Source organism: Corvus cornix, chromosome 8, assembly GCF_000738735.6.
Source record: "Corvus cornix cornix isolate S_Up_H32 chromosome 8, ASM73873v5, whole genome shotgun sequence".
Classification (NCBI taxonomy): domain Eukaryota; kingdom Metazoa; phylum Chordata; class Aves; order Passeriformes; family Corvidae; genus Corvus; species Corvus cornix.
The window spans coordinates 29,070,661-29,086,809 of NC_046338.1; positions in this window are offsets into that span (position 1 = coordinate 29,070,661).

Genomic DNA, 16,149 nt, shown 5'->3' on the forward strand with positions numbered 1-16,149 from the left:
CCTTCTCTCTCCTCTTTGTGAGTAAAACATGCTAATGAATGCTTTGGACTCAAGGCCCTTTGTATCTCAGTGTCCTTTATTGTCTTCATCAGCAATGAAATATTAATTTCTGGCCTTGACTGTGCTGGCTGGGGCTACTGAAATCTGATCCTGCAATGTGTACTCACTCTACATCAAATCTGGGAGCCAGTGAACACTTCCTGAATCTCAGGTTTCAGTGTGAGTCCATTATGCTGCTCCTTACTGCCTTACTCCTCTTGAGAACAAGACAGAAGATTTTGCAAAAACCATGCCTTCATTTCTTAGGTTTATTTTTATGTTTTGTTTTGTTTTTTTCAGGGATTTTTTTGGAGTAAGTAAACCCAGACCCTCAAATAGAATTTCAGTTCTTCTGCATCCCACACTTTTATCAGGATATTGGGATTGCAGGAGAGGCTTTGAATTTGCTTTTCTTGAGTAGATGACTATTCATACTAACCAGTTTCCCTCCTGATTTCCTGACAGTTCTGGTGAAAATTATACAATAAATCAGTAGCTAGCAATAAATTATATCCATCACATAATTTGGGCAGCTTTGCTTACATTCAGCCTCCCAACCCATCTCCTGTGGAGCCACTTATGCCATTTCAGATTCTCCAACAGCTTCAAGCGCACATGGCAGTTTAAAACATCTGCCAGATAAATAATTCATGGTTTCTCCTCTGAACCAGCCCATATGTGATGGTGGTCTGAAGAACAGGACAGAGAACATTCAGTTTTGTCATTATAACAAGAGTTGCAAGTCTGTAAGACCATATGGAGCCTTAGACCTCCAAAAGGGTGAGGAAGTTAGTTTATCAGTGACACACAAAATTTCATCTTTTATCCTGGAAAATGCTGAGCTATGAGAGCTCTTCAGCTGTAATTTTGCTTTTCAGACCTTCTCATCCCCAAACGGTTGCCCCGGTAGTCATCCTGCAGCATATGCAGCATATGCAGTGAGCAGAATGTGCAGTTCTGGTTTATGAATTTCCTTGGCATGGCTAAAGATGAGCTGAAAACTTAATTATGTATCTGTCCAAAAAAGATCTCATCAACCCTCCCTGTGTTCTACCACGACAAAAACCTTCACACTCACAAAGTCATTGGGATTTATTAGATTGTCTTTGAACGTTACCTCACTTTTAGCAATAATATTCCTTTCCATGGAGCAAGAGAAAGAGTTTCTTAGCTCTGAAATTGCTCAGCTATCACTGGATTCTCTTTAGTTTTGCCTCACAATACTGCATCAAACGGAGAATCAGACCCAGGACAGGAAGACTGATTGAACCTCTGCCGTGGACAGTAACAAAGCTGCCGCCACAGAATACATGGATTTATCCAGAGCCCTTTTTCCTTCCAAAATCCCAATTTGTTTCAGTAGTTACTGCAGTTCCAATACATTATAGGTGTTGCTTTCCATATCAAAAAACATTAACTCGAACCACAATCTAGAAGTAACTGTACCTTTTTCATAATTTTATTTATTACTATTATTATTATTATTATTATTAATGGTGAAACATTGCCTACATTAAATTTTCCCTTTGGTTTAGTCATACCTCCTGTTTCCCCTCAGCAGCTTCAGGATGAACTGATTGATAGCTGATGTGATAAAAAGCAACTATCCAAACTGAGAGCACAAAACTTCTACATACCCTCATATTTCACTTCCAAACAATTAAAAGATAAATTGGAATGATTTATTCAGAATACCATAGATTTAATTGTAGTATAAATATACTCCCAAAGTTGTCCTCTATTTGCACTGCTTATGCAGAACACATTCAATCTCCATTTTTTCCGACTGTAATTAAGGATGCTTTAAGATGAAAGAATATTGAGCCATCAATTTTAACAGGACTACAGGCTTAAAACAGAACAGAGTTTTAAAACCAGTAAAAATTCCCAGTCAGCTTTCAAGCTTTTATTTCTTATTTTCTTCGAGATATCAGAAAGATTGCTATCACATAAACTGACTTTTTGAAGGTTATATTATGGAATAAAAGAAATATAGGACATCTCCTCAATATTAATGCCTTGTGCATCGTATTTCAATCTGATTTAACCTCGTGTAGATGCTACAGAAGCTTGAGTGAAATTATGAATTCAGCAAAATTAATTGACAGTTATGTACTTTCTTAAAAATTGCTTAGGAATGAGGAATGTGCCCTTTTGCATGGGCAAATCACACCAATGTGGGCTATTCTCAAACATAATCATGGACTGCAAACCCACAGAGATGTTTTCTTGGAGGACAACGAACAGGAAAACAAAGCCAATTGTTCCTGTACCCCAGAAAAGGCATATGGACCTCACTCTTTATTTTCTATACATGCAGCTTCATGTAGGATGCACCACATTAAATTGCAAGAGACCTAAGGATGTTCTCTTATCACAGTTTCTCCCAGAGAACAATCAATTTTTGTATTATTTGTTTTCCTACCTCTGTGTCTAAAATAAGGTCGCTCAGAACAACCCTTCACACACAGGGAGATCCTTCAAGAAGCCACTTAAAAGGCTGTTGTGTGAGTAATGAAATTGAAATAAAATATCCTATAGAAAACTGTTTGATTCTGCATTGATGGGGTGAATGAAGAGGGCACCAATCATGGAATCCCAGAATGGTTTGGGTTGGAGAGGACCTTAAAGCCCATCCAGTCCGACCCTCCTGCCATGGGCAGGGACACCTTCCACTAGCCCAGGTTGCTCCAAGCCCTGTCCAGCCTGGCCTTGGACACTGCCAGGGATCCAGGGGCAGCCACAGCTTCTCTGGGCACCCTGTGCCAGGGCCTCAGCACCCTCACAGGGAACAATTCCTTCCCAATATCCCATCTAACCCTGCCCTCTGGCAGTGGGAAGCCATTCCCTGTGTCCTGTCCCTCCATCCCTTGGAAATTGTCTCTCTCCATGTTTCCTGTGGCTCCTTCAGACCTTGGAAGGCCACAGTGAGGTCACCCTGGAGCTTCTCTTCTCCAGGTGAACAATCCCAGCTCTCCCAGCCTTTCCTCCCAGCAGAGCTGCTCCATCCCTCTGATCATCCTGGTGCCTCCTCTGGACTCTCCAGCAGCTCCAGGTCCTTCCTGTGCTGGGGAATAGAGAGGAAATTCTTCCTTTCAGCTTCCACTCAGACTAACTGACCACAAAACAATTACATCTGTAAAATGAAACATTTCTGGATCAAACAGGGAGGTGGTATAGTTGAAATATTTTGACAAAACAGTTTAAATAAATGATTTCTGACTATTGATTTTTGCAGATGGAAATGGCAGCTTTGAGGGTGGACTGCCATTAACCAATCTGCATGCTGGTTTTTAATAACTAGTTTTCACAGAGCAGTAGGAAATCTCTCCTTGTTTCCTAGGTCAGTTGAGGCCCCTTCCCTTCCTCACACAGTTAAGAAAAAAATGAAGAGCTTAAGTCAATAAAGGTGAAAAAGGCTTCCTGCCACTTTCTGTTTTCACTGTCTCATAAGTTCTTCACCAAACCAGAGAAGATGAAAAGTCTGGCTTTTCTTTTTTATAATTTACTTGCCTCAAAATATAGAATGTGGGAAAAGAGTTATGGGAAAATAATTAAATAGACTGAGTCCTTTCTGATGTTTTCAAGGTTCATGAGGTGCTACTACAGGTGATTGGGAATAGTTCCAGACAATCATTTTAGAGCAGCTGTGGATGCTTTAAGCAACAATGTCTTTGAAAGTCACAAGAGAAAAAAGGCATGAATTTAGCAAGGTGTGTGTTTAGGAGGTCGTTTTTCCATCCCAATTTTATTATCAGTGACAAATAATTCCTGTAGGAATGGCCCTGAGCAATTCAAACAGGAGGTTCCATTCCCATTGAGATGCAGGGTTTGGGGGATGTAGAAATGAGGACACAGCTGTGGGTGAACGTGGGGTTGGATGCTCACCAAGCTGATTAGAAAGATGGATAAGTACAGCATGAACAAATGAATCAGACCTTGGGAGGGACCAAGAGAAGCTTTCCAGGGACGGTATTTGGGCACATCTATATCCAGACAGAAATATGTGTCATCCAAATTTTGTGATGTGCAAAACATGTGTGCAGTGAGCTTCCTCATACCCATAACTTGGGATAGCTCTGGGACGTTGCAGGAGCTATTCCTGACACACTGGTTTCTAACAAACATAAAAAACTGTAATTATGAAAAAGATCAAGTTGTTATTTCAGGGGGGTAGGGCAGGTGCAATTTCTTCACTATAGTTCACACTTCCAGTAATATTTGTCCTTCGTTTGGCGTAACTCAGTGAGGAGAATAACAAAATAAATTAAATAAGCTGGTGTGAAATGGCCTCTTGTTCTTGCATTTACAGCAGCAGTACTGTGCTCCAGATAAACTCCTGGAGGCAGTGGGAGCTGGAGGAAGAAAGGTACATTTAAGGTTTGCAGCTGAACATGGCATAACACAGCTCCTCTGAATGACAGAAGTGAGTAATGATGACCTGATATTCCTCTCATCAGCAGCAAATTGTTAATAACACAGTAAAGGGTTGGGGCATTCTTTATGAGTTGGAAAATAACAACAGGGAAGAGGTTTTTATGCATTTCTGTTGCAGTTGACCTATGTAGGGAGGCTGGCATGTTGCATCCCTCTGCCTGTCACGGTGACTATGTCACATAAAGTGTATAAATAAAATGTATAAATAAAACTCTCTAATTCAAGGATCATGTCCCAAAGGTGAAAGGAGATTTTCGTATTACAAACAAAGCTGATGTAAATCAGCTCATGCTTTCTGTCACTAACATCAACAGAGTTGGCTGATTTTATCAAAGGAATATTCAGACCACTAATCAGCCAGTTGTAAAAAAAACAGCTTGGAAAAAAATTAAAACTCCTCACAAATAGTGTGCTAATTTATAAAATATAATTACAAAATTCTAAAATAAATGGGGTTTGTGGTGACCCTGGGAGGGTCCAGCCAAGCTGTTCCAGCCAGAGCCAGCACAGACTGCTCAGTCCTGGGCCTCAGGGGTTAACAAGACCTCCAAGCACTGAGATCCCAGATATCAGCCTGGATTAAGGAGGATCTCGTATCCACTAAACATTTCTTCTTCCTGAGGCACAATATAGGCTTCCCCAAACATCACCTGACTTAGGTACGATGCTCAGCTCATTTCTGATTGTTGCTGGAAAAATGCTGATTTAGGACATATTAAAAAAAAAAAACCACAAACCAGTGTTGGCCTAGAAATTGTGCATCTATGCACTTTAGGAATGTATTTGTCATTCAGCAAATACATTCTGTCCTTTGGCAGATCAATATTTGAATCACTGTGGAGCACAGAAAGGTGCAGTTTGGTGAGGTTCTTTTTTCGTTTGTTTGCTTGGGGGTTCTGAGGGTCTGAGGGGGGGGTTGTTTGGGTTTTCTTTTCTTGGTGTTTTGTAGGCCTTTTTTTTTTTTTTTTTCTACAGGCTAAACCAAAATTGTTGATAATTCATGAAGTTTTCTCATTGAAAGACCAACTACAACAAACTGTGACAAAGGGAACAAAGATACCAGCTGGATATTCAGCCAACATGTACTGAGGGCCGTGTTTGGAATCCCAAACCAAAGCACCAGGTTTCAAATTAACAGGGCTGGTAATTCTTAATGCACTGTGTCAGTCAAAGCATTATTTCTTCATGGAGGAGAACAGCAAAAGTCTGCTGGCTCCTTCAGAGGGTGCTTTAGGAAGACAGATAACCTTTTTTTTTATCTTCTTCTAATACAGAAAGGAAAAATATTATGTTTTGGTGTGGCATGAATATTTTGGGCATTTTATCTAAGCCATATGAGAGTCCTGGTCCAAGGGATCTTTGTCCCTGGGCTTGCACCCTAAATGCCCGAGTTGAAGAACTGGAAAGGTTTGGATGTCACAAGTTGAAAGTGTTAAATGAAACAGGTTTTGAACTGTTAAAAAATAGAAGGAAAATATGTTGACCTCCTTCCTTAATGCTGGACCTCTCCTTTGACCTCTTGGAGGAGTGACCTTCATGCCCTTTAACAGCTCACCCACTTGCAGGTGCAAGTAGTTGTGGAAAAGTTCAGTGTCTGCTGGGCTCACTGGTGAGAGCTGCCTGAGAGCACTGAGCTCTGACAGTTTAATCTGGGCTTTAGAGACACTGTTAGAGGCCTTGCTAGAACCAGAATCATTTGTTTCTCGAGGCTGTTTTCCATTAAGACCTAAAATAATATTGTGTGCGTTGTGTGCCTCCACATTTAAGAGCTCCACACTACAGAGCTTTTCACCTTCTGCAACCCCACACCTCGGTAAGAAAATCAATATCTGAGGCAGGTATTGGCTCCAAAGAAATAAGACCATCAAATGGCCTGTCCTGCTTACTTCAGGAAGAATGTCAGGAGCACAGCTGAGGTGGGTTTTGATTTTTGAAGCTTTCTGTTGCTTTAGCAGTTTTAAAGTAACAAATAAACCCCTGTTATTTATGGGCAGAACCAAACTACATCAAGAGCCCATAAATGTGTGGCTTCCTGCCAGCTATCCCTAGGAAGGAAACACTATTACCTTCTATTTTTTGTTCTGTTTATTTTTCAAAGAACCTTCAGCAGATTTTTTTTTGGTTTTTTGGTCTGTTTTAATATCATGTGCAAGCTATCATTCATAAGAAAAATCTCATTCAGATTTTTAGCTTGAGAGCTCTGTATTTTTTGACATCTGTAGTATCTCTGCCTGAAATAAACATGAACAACTGTGTTTTTCACTCTAAAATGGAAAAAATACTCAATTAGAAAGGGCTTGTAGTAACCGGCTCAGCCTTAGCAAGAATGTATTTCATGAAAGGGCACTTGTGTAACGAGATGTTGAAGAACAGCTTTATAATTACACGTGATTATTACTAAATCTGGCTTCAAAATTGCATTTATGATAAACCCCAGTGTCCTAAATTAATTCTAAATCAATTCTGCTGCTGGTTAGGCTGTTCAAAAAGGTGGGGTTTTCACAGGAAAGCCCTGGAGAAGAGTAGAAGTAAAGTAAGAAAGAAAAGTGGGAAAGAAAACAGGACTCCAGTTTCTATTTCATAAAGCCCCAGTGTTTGCTCCTCTCCTGTCCCTTAGCTCTCATCTCAGTCCCAAATCCATAATAAAGACCACCACCCTTCCAGCCCACTTGTTGCCACCATAATGTTTAATTTTATCTGCTCTGCTAAGAAGCTTTAAGCTGCCTCTAGAACTGTTAGACTCGAGTTAAATCCCTGCTGAGCCCAACAGCTTCAAGCACTCTCATTCACTGTGGGAACCTGAGATGTATTTCTGCCAAAGAGAAAGGCAGCAGAGGAATTTGTATGCACTGAAATTTTATGGATTTTTGTGTCATCTTTTAATGTTTTCACGTTTGTTTTCTTTTCCCACCGAATTAGAAAGAAGAAGGATATTTGAAGGGGAAAAGACTTCAATGTATTCTTGAATAAAAAGAATAAAAGGTATTTTATCACAGAGAAACATGGCTTAGCTACTTTGAAACCTACACATTGTTAAGCTTTCCCAAAGTAGTCCAGAGTTTGAGAAGGAAAACACAAATACCAGCAGGTTTTTCCAAATTAACAGTTCTATGCTTTATACAAAAATGCATGTAAAGATTCTGAAAGGTGGGAAAAACCATATCAAAGCAGCATTCCCTTCCAAACCGTAAAAAAATATACATTCTCAGGAGAAATAGATCAAATTACTGAATTTCAATAAATTTAATAATCAGCATCAGCTGAAGACAAGGAAGTTAAGAATAGATGTTCAATAATATTTCCTGGTAAGTTTTGCTGGTAATACCACTGCCAGTATGTGTGTGTGTATACATATATATATATATATATATATATATATATATAATTCCTATGTTATGCCATCTTCTGTATTTGTCTCAGTCTTTGCTAGACAGAACATACATTAGAATTGCAAAACCTTACATAAAATAAAAAGGTCAGATCTGGCAGAAGACTGTGCTGGTTTAAGGACAAACTTCCAAGACAAAACTTATCCTTTCACTCCATTATTAGGTACCTATGTGACATAATACTTAGATGATATTTCTACATGCAGGAAGATAGAAACGATTTGATTTTTCTTATTTTGCAGCTAAATACTTGTATTAATCTGTATTAGTTACTGTACCTTGCTAAATGAGCAGCTTAGGATGATCAAAGCAGTCCATATGGCTGACCAGATCCTGCCATCAGCTTCACCAGAGCTGAAGCACATGGAATTAGCTGAGATTTACACAAGTATAACAGAATCAATTAACTCAGACCCCAGTTTTCAGATAGCTAATTGGAGATATATATGCAGCGATAAAAAAATGTTAATTATTGTGGAATAATGTACTGCAGAGAAATGGTTTCTTCTTTCATTTATTATTTTTATTTCCTTAGAGATCATTCCCTGGACTTTCTTTACCTTAATTACAGCATTTCAAGGCTGGTGCAGCCAGCTTTAGAATTTATGTTTATCTATTCCAGTCTACTTATGTAGCATAATGTTACACATCGAAATTTAGGGAACTCTGTTCTCACTGAGGTTATTTTACTTCCTGACACAAAATCTCCCTACAGCAGGGTTTGGCTTTGTTGGTCTCTTTTGCTTTTAAAGATATACAGTCTCTATAGAAAAATTTTTTAAAAAAATGAAGATTTTGGAAAAAAGTCCATATGAATGGAACTATTTTTTTAAGCTGTTTAAGTCATAAACTGTAACAAAGCAGATAACATGTTCTTCCAAGACATTGTGGGGAATTGAGTAAGTAAGCCTGAAAGGATAATGTCGCGATATTGGCTTTCTTTAAAGTGTGTATATAGATAGATAACTACATAAATACACAAATGACTCAGTTTAGCAAGTCCTAAAAGCAGGCACTGGACTCTATTTTCCTGCAATTTACCCAGCACCAATCAGGGTTTGACAGGAGGGCAGAGCTGTGTGTGAGCAGTGGTTCTGCTCCGACTCATTACTCGTGTACTTATTGGCAGCAAGGAGGGCTCAAGGAGCTTAAAGCCCTTGGAGAAAAATAATTCCAGTGCCAATAAATTATTTCTCCAGTTCAGGAGGTAGCAGATTATCTTTGATGTTGTGTTGGATGTCCCAGACTATCCAGAGTTGGAAGGGGTCCATGAGAATCATCGAGTCCAACTTCTGGCCCTGCACAGGACACCCCAGAGGGTGATCTTAGGATCACAGGTCTTCAGAGCAATCCCAGCCTCCAAAGAGGGATCCCCATCCCTAGTTTCTGAAAAACAGTACCCCTAACTTGGAAATAAGTTGGGCCAGATGGAAAAGCCTGGCTTATCAAGAAATGTGGTGGCATTTTCACACTACTTTTCAAGTGTTGTGTTCCTTCTGCTTTGAAAAACTCCCTATTTCACAGACTGCCTGAGAGGATGGACAGGAAATAAAGCCAGTGAGGCATACCTAGTTAAAAAATAAATTAATTGGAAAAAAAAAAAAAAAGATAAAAAAGAGCGAATTCAGCCCAGGAATCTCTTCCAAGTAGAAAACTAAAGCTGTGCATGTTGTGAGACACTGCAGGACTCCTGAACAGCTCCACGTGAGATAGTCCATGTTTCCCCAGACTTGGAATTCACATTTCAGGGGAGAAATGTGCAGAATTACATAGAATTACAAAGCCCAAAAATCTTTCATTTTTAGTCATGGCACTCATAACCTCATATTGAATTTGCAAGCAGCAATCTAAAGGAATTATTTTACACCAAAAGATACTCAGTTTCCACTGGGCATTTCTCTTGAAGCTAATCCTTCTTTTCACATGACACCCCTAGCATTTTACAGAATTTTTAGGAATAAAGATATTACTTAGAAATTGATTGTAATTTTTATTTATCTCCAGAAATTATTTAATCAATAATTAAAATAATGGGTATATAAAGCCTGTGCTACCTTTATGGCTGGAGGTATCAGTTCCTTCACAGATATTACAATTCCAGTATTTTAGTTTATTTGCTCAGGTTTAGTAATCTTGATTGTGGTTTTAAATATGTCAATATTTTGACTTTGGAACTTAGAAGTTATATTCTGCATGGTAGGATACTAAACACAAATAGCCTTGTACCTTTTCAATTAAATGAACTCTTATTTTAGCTGCTGAAGGTTGTTGGTTTGCAATTTTTAAAGCAATAAAAGGTGACTTGTTAATATAACCTGAGGTGGATTGGCCAGGTGCCCTTCAAACCGATCTCACTCTCCCTTCTCAACAAGATGGGGGAGAAAATATGACAAAAAAACCTTGTCAGTCTAGATAATGACAGGGAGACAATTAATCAATTACCATACAGGCAAAACAGTTAAAATTGGGGAAGACTAATTTAATTGATTGCCAATTAATAAAAGAGTAGCATAGCGAGAAATAGCCAAAAAATGTAATACTAAACCTTGTTGTGTAAGTCCAGTACAGACCTTAAATTGGTGAGAAGAAAATATCTCGGGGCTGTGTTGTTCCCCAGCATTTCCACATGTCTCATCTTTTGCAGTTTTATCAGAGATAAATCATTTATTTAAAACTGTCAATGAAAACAACGTTGGTGTTACGGGTAGACAAGGAAAGGGCCAAGACCAGAGCTGAAGAAGTCCAAGGTGATATAATGAGTGTGACTACAGCAGAAAGATAATGCATGGCTATTGCAAGGCAATAATTCCCTGCTATAAGGGAATTATTTCCTATTGATGCCTTTTCCTGGTCTTAAAATCAAGAGTCAGACACGGTTAGAAGGGAAAAAGGGATTTTACCTTGGTATTTATTTTAAGGATCCTTAGGTGCACACGTCCAGGTCATATGCATCGAGATGCACCCCTCTGAGAGTGTCCCCAAAGATCTGGTCTAACATTATAGGTGTTACTAATTAGCAGATCTATCAAAGATTCCCCAGTGAGAGGCTCAAGTGAGCCCCCCTCCCCAAGGAGCCTTCCCCTGGATGGTTCTATCTTAGTTTACAGAATGTGTTCTGGAGAGGACCTTGGGGTCTGGGGCACACTGATCCCTGGCTATGAAGCCTCTAAAATGTTGAGACTCCTAGCTGAACAAACAAGTCCAAGAATGTAGGCAAAAAGCACTAGGAATACAGAAGTTGTAAAAAGGTATAACAGGGGTATAAAAGAAAAGACAAAAAATCTTCATGGCATCACTATAATAAGGGAAATGCTTCCATGAGTCAGAAACAAGGCCCAATCCTTACAAGTAGGATTTTCACAATTTAGTAAAGCTATTTAGTGTAAGATTTTGCAGTTAGGGTGTGATGACTCTCTGACAGCAGCAGAGAGAGACTTTCTACGTCCTTTTTTTCCTCTCCACTGAGCAATAGTACTATGTGGAGGAAAAAAGTATGACAGCACCACGAAAATGAGAGTTCAAAGATTGTTGTGGGTTTTTTTCTCTCGAACATCTGATGAAACCAAAGCGAGTATCGTCATATTGTGTAGGTGACCCCAAACATTTTCATCTTCAACTGAGTGTTTCATAGTCATGGAGCTTTTACCAATGCTACATGAAAATGGGATGACTATTAGAGGGAATCCTGTGCTCTCCAAAAACATTCCAACAACAGAATAAGCTTCAGAAAGTCTTCAGAACCTCCTAGTTCCAAGAATAAAGACAACTACAAAAAATTTAGGGTAGCTTTTTTTTAGCTTTGCTGGTCATTAGGGTTTTAAAAAATGATTCTATCTTTTCAGGTACACATGATAAAAAAAGCCAAATTCATTGTTTTGTCTTTTTAATTTCTTACAAAGCTCTGAGTGCCTTGGAGACAATCTGCAGCATTGATCTAGGGCAGGTTAACAGGAATATTTAAACTTCTCGGTCATTAATCTGTGACAACACAAAAATGATATTTCAATCTCATGAGTAAGAATCAGACAGGATTTCTGCAGTTTGATTTCCTCCTGGATAGACGTTTGCTTTTCAGAAGAAGCTGTTTCTTTCTCTGCCCTGTGGAATTCTTCTCCTCAGTAACCACAAGTAGATACATGAGTGAACCATCCTCAGGGTATGACATTGACTGAAACTTTTAGTCATAAGTTAAACCCCAACTTACAGCTGCTGGTTTGTCTACAATTATTAAAAATACTCATTAACACCACTAAAACTTGCTGGAGATCGAGTGAGTTGAATGGATATGACTGTATAGCTAACATTCCTCAAAAATACTTTTTGAAGTTGTAATGGATTACTTTGTTCTCTCATGAGATGACTGAAATTTTGGCGACTCCTCTTCCTCCTGCAAAATGCTTTAAGAAGGTGATTATTGCAAAAGCCAAGAAAGTCTCAAAATCTACAATAGATGGATTTGTCTTCGCCAAATGTCTTCTGAACCCACCTTGCCCACTTGGTCTTCTTCGGAAGCTGCCACAAAGATAAAGTATTGCAGAGCTGAAGAAAAGAAAAAAAATGGCTCTAGGGCTCTACAGCACAAAGTTGAGCAGAGGAATTTCTGGAGCCCATCAAACCAAATGTCACCTCTCATTGCTGTGGTGGCCCTGAGGCACAGGCAGTCTTCTCTTTAAGGTCAAGAAGTTTGTTCAGCCCAGCTCTAGTATCTACTCAGTGTGCACATTCTTAGGGAAAGAAGAGCCGTTTGATACTAGACTGAATTTTCTGGCTGCGCTGTAAGGTTTTTCTGACTGTCCCAGGCAGTTGTATCCAAAACACAAGTACCTTTAAAAAAGAAAGAAAAATGAATACCTTCCAACCCAAAGTCATAAGGCAATTAAGTTGTTGTGAAAGGCCATCCTTATAGAAATATTTTCTCCAATAATTATGTTGGCTATGATTTGCATGAGGCTGAAACATCCAAGCAGTACTTCAAACATTTCCAGATATACTTACTGCTTTAAAAATGCTGAGTGCACAGGATGGGGTTACTACGTTGTGATGCCTCTTTGCACAACAAAATAATTCAAAATAAAAATAAATTTTAAAAACTCCCAAAACCACAAACCAGAATAAACCATGAGCCCAGTATGATGCACGGTAAAATGGACTGTTCATCTTCAGGGCCATCCCCTTGTGTGCCCTGTGCAGATGGCTCTGGATTGCGCTCCACAAGTCCCTGACAGGAGCCTGGAGCCAGGTCAGGCTCTGCTCCCAGGGAACAAGGGACAAGAGCAAAAGACCTAAAGTTGCTCCAGAGGAGATTTCGATTGGACATGAGGACAAAATTTCTCATGGCACAGGCTGCTGAGGACAGGAGTGGTGGAGTCCCTGTCCCTGGAATTCTTTCGAAGATACGTGGATATGGTACCTGGGGCATGGTCTGGTGGTGATCCTGGTGGTGGTGCCAGGTTGCCAGCTGGACTTGAAGATCTCATAGGTCTTCTCCAAACGTAACAATTCCAAGATTCCATCACCACCAGACACGGATTCATGCATCAGGCAGAAATCCACTTTAGTTTCCTCACGCTACCCTGACCATTTGGCTCCTTGGGACTGGGAGCAGAAGTTCAATTCCAGCCCTCTGGAGTGGAGTAAACTTCCCAGGCTTTAGCAGACTTTCTTTGGAAGTCAGGAGAGTGAGTTGCTCCGAGGACAATCAGCTCTTGTTAAATCCTCTGTCAACAGCAGCACTGCAATATTGTGTTTGGCTTTTCCAGTTAAGCAGATTGCAGCACTGATGGGAGATAATGTGATTATCTTGGTTACATATTTCTTAGCAATAGTGAAGGCAGAAAGAAATGGCAGGAGAGAACTGGATAATAAATATAAATAATGGAAGAGCCTTAAATATAAGGCATTCTTTAGATCAAATATTAATAATCACAAGTCTCAAACAATGAATAAATGTGCTTGTTATTAAGTCCATTTTCTAAATGAAGCTCCTTATATTTGAGGATGAAGTCCACATTCCTCAGCTTTGATCAAACCTATCTCCTAGCAATTAAATTAACGGTGTCCTACTTTTTTGATTCTAAGCACTCCAAACCTTTTTTCATTACAAAGAGGTTTGTTGACATCATAGCTCATGGGATTGTTTGTCTTACTCAATTAGAGGAAAACAGGGCAGTTCTACCCACAACTGAGGAATATTCTTTCTCCCCAGAAATGTACTGAGGGTACATTCATCATAGCAGTATCATTAGATTAAGAGTAGACTTCTGAAAAGTCTGTTTTTCAGGATCCCACTCCAGCTAAACCAAACAATTATCAATCATTTCCAAGAGTACGGACTGAGCTGTTTCTCATGTTCTATTCAGATGTGTCTCATGTTGCACCTTCCCCAGCCATATGCTTTACTTCCCCAACTTGTAGAAACTGGTTCTGCATGAGCCAGAAGATAAAATTGCTGAAGGCTGACAAATTGCAGTTCCAGAGGAGTTTCAAGAAAATACTGGCTGTAATTGGTGCTGATATAGGTCTGGATTCTGGAGGCAGGGATAAGAAAACTCTGTTAACCTAAGCTTTAGTACTCTTAAAATCTCAAGTCATTGATTTCACTCCACTCCCTAGAATACACCTCAGAAATATTTTAGCAGGCCTGGGTCAGAACTACAACCTTCTTGTGGCCAAGCCAAAGGGGTTTAACTAACCTAAACATAAAGGTTGTGAGAAGCAAGGTAGTCACTGAGTAACTCTCAAATCACATTACCAACAGTACAAAAAGCTCAGCTCGGCAGGAGATGTAGGACAGTGAGAAGATGTTAATTTGTTACACTGCTGTGGCTGTAGCTGGAGAAATACGGATACTCCTTCTTTACAGTTGGGCCAGGTTCACACAGCAAGGACTGAATTACCCCACATTTACTGTAAGATACCAAGAGGAAAGAACCACGTGAATTTAGGCTACTTCCCATTCATATGCTGAGTTTTCCAGTGAAGGATCCCTGAATTCTGTGCCCTGCTTGCTACACCGGAATGGCTTCCCATGAAGCCATATGCAAACTTCTATCCTCCTCAAGGATTCCCATGGATTCCTGAAGGAAGACAAGCTCTCTCCCATGTCTGTGAACAGAGAGACCAGGCTGGGTGATGGTTGTGGGGTAATACCAGACACATCTCTGGATTTTCTACAGGAACACAATTCGGGATGCCTATGGCCTGAGGAGCAGCAGCTGGGTCCAAAAGGGAACAATGAATTACTGTGACTTTTAAACCACATCATCATAAAAATCCAGCAATTACAGGGATGTCTCTGCAGTCATGACAGACCTGCGAGGATTGTTGGCTTGAGTTAGTTTTACTTCACCTGGGACAAAGGAAAGCCCTAACAGGACAAAAAGCAAGGGACCAATCCATTAACAATGGACTGAAAGAAAAAACAACTAAGCATAATTTTGCTTCTTTCATGCAACTAGTGACTAGATTCTGGAAAAAATGGATGGGTTAGGAACATCAGCTCCATCTATTTATTTTTTTATTACTTCATTATTGGTCTCTTACCTTATGATGACATTCAAGGTCCTGCCTGTGGGGATCAGGGCGTTGTCCTGAACAACCAGCCAATGTTTCTGCTGCATCCACACCAGGCTGGTGAGATTGCTGTGCACTGCCTTAGGGTTGCTCTCAATTTTAAAGATCACCCACATGATTTTCTGAAGCACAGAAGGGAGAGAAAGGAAATAGCAATGTCTCCAGGAGCTTGCCATTATGGAAGTATTAAGGTCAACTCACCTTTCCTTGACAAAGCATAAAATTGTTATTCATTAAGAATTAGAAATCAGTAGAACCCTAATGAAGGATTAACTTTCTTATAATTAAAAGCATCTCAATTTTTTAATCTTTCATATGTCTGTTACTTGCTTAATAAAAAATTGATATTTTGAGCGACATGTCTAATAATAACTCCTCTGGATGTTCAGATGAATTTAACAGAACTCATAACAGAGTGAAAACTAATTGATTCTATGCAGAGACAATGTTATTTTTCAAAAGCACTTAAAAAAAAAAAGAAAAGGAAGAAAAAAAGATGCATTTAGAGTAACAGCCAAGTCTCATTTGTGCCTTTGAAAATCTTTCCCCCAAACCCCGAAGTGCCATTTTAGCAAACTGCTGGATGTAATTCAGGACAAAAAAAAAAGCTTTGTGTTGGGTATGGCAGGAATCTTGACATTTCTCTAGGAAAATAATTATCCTGGAAATACTTCTAATAGCAATATTAATTGCCTCCCAGGGGTAAGTGTCA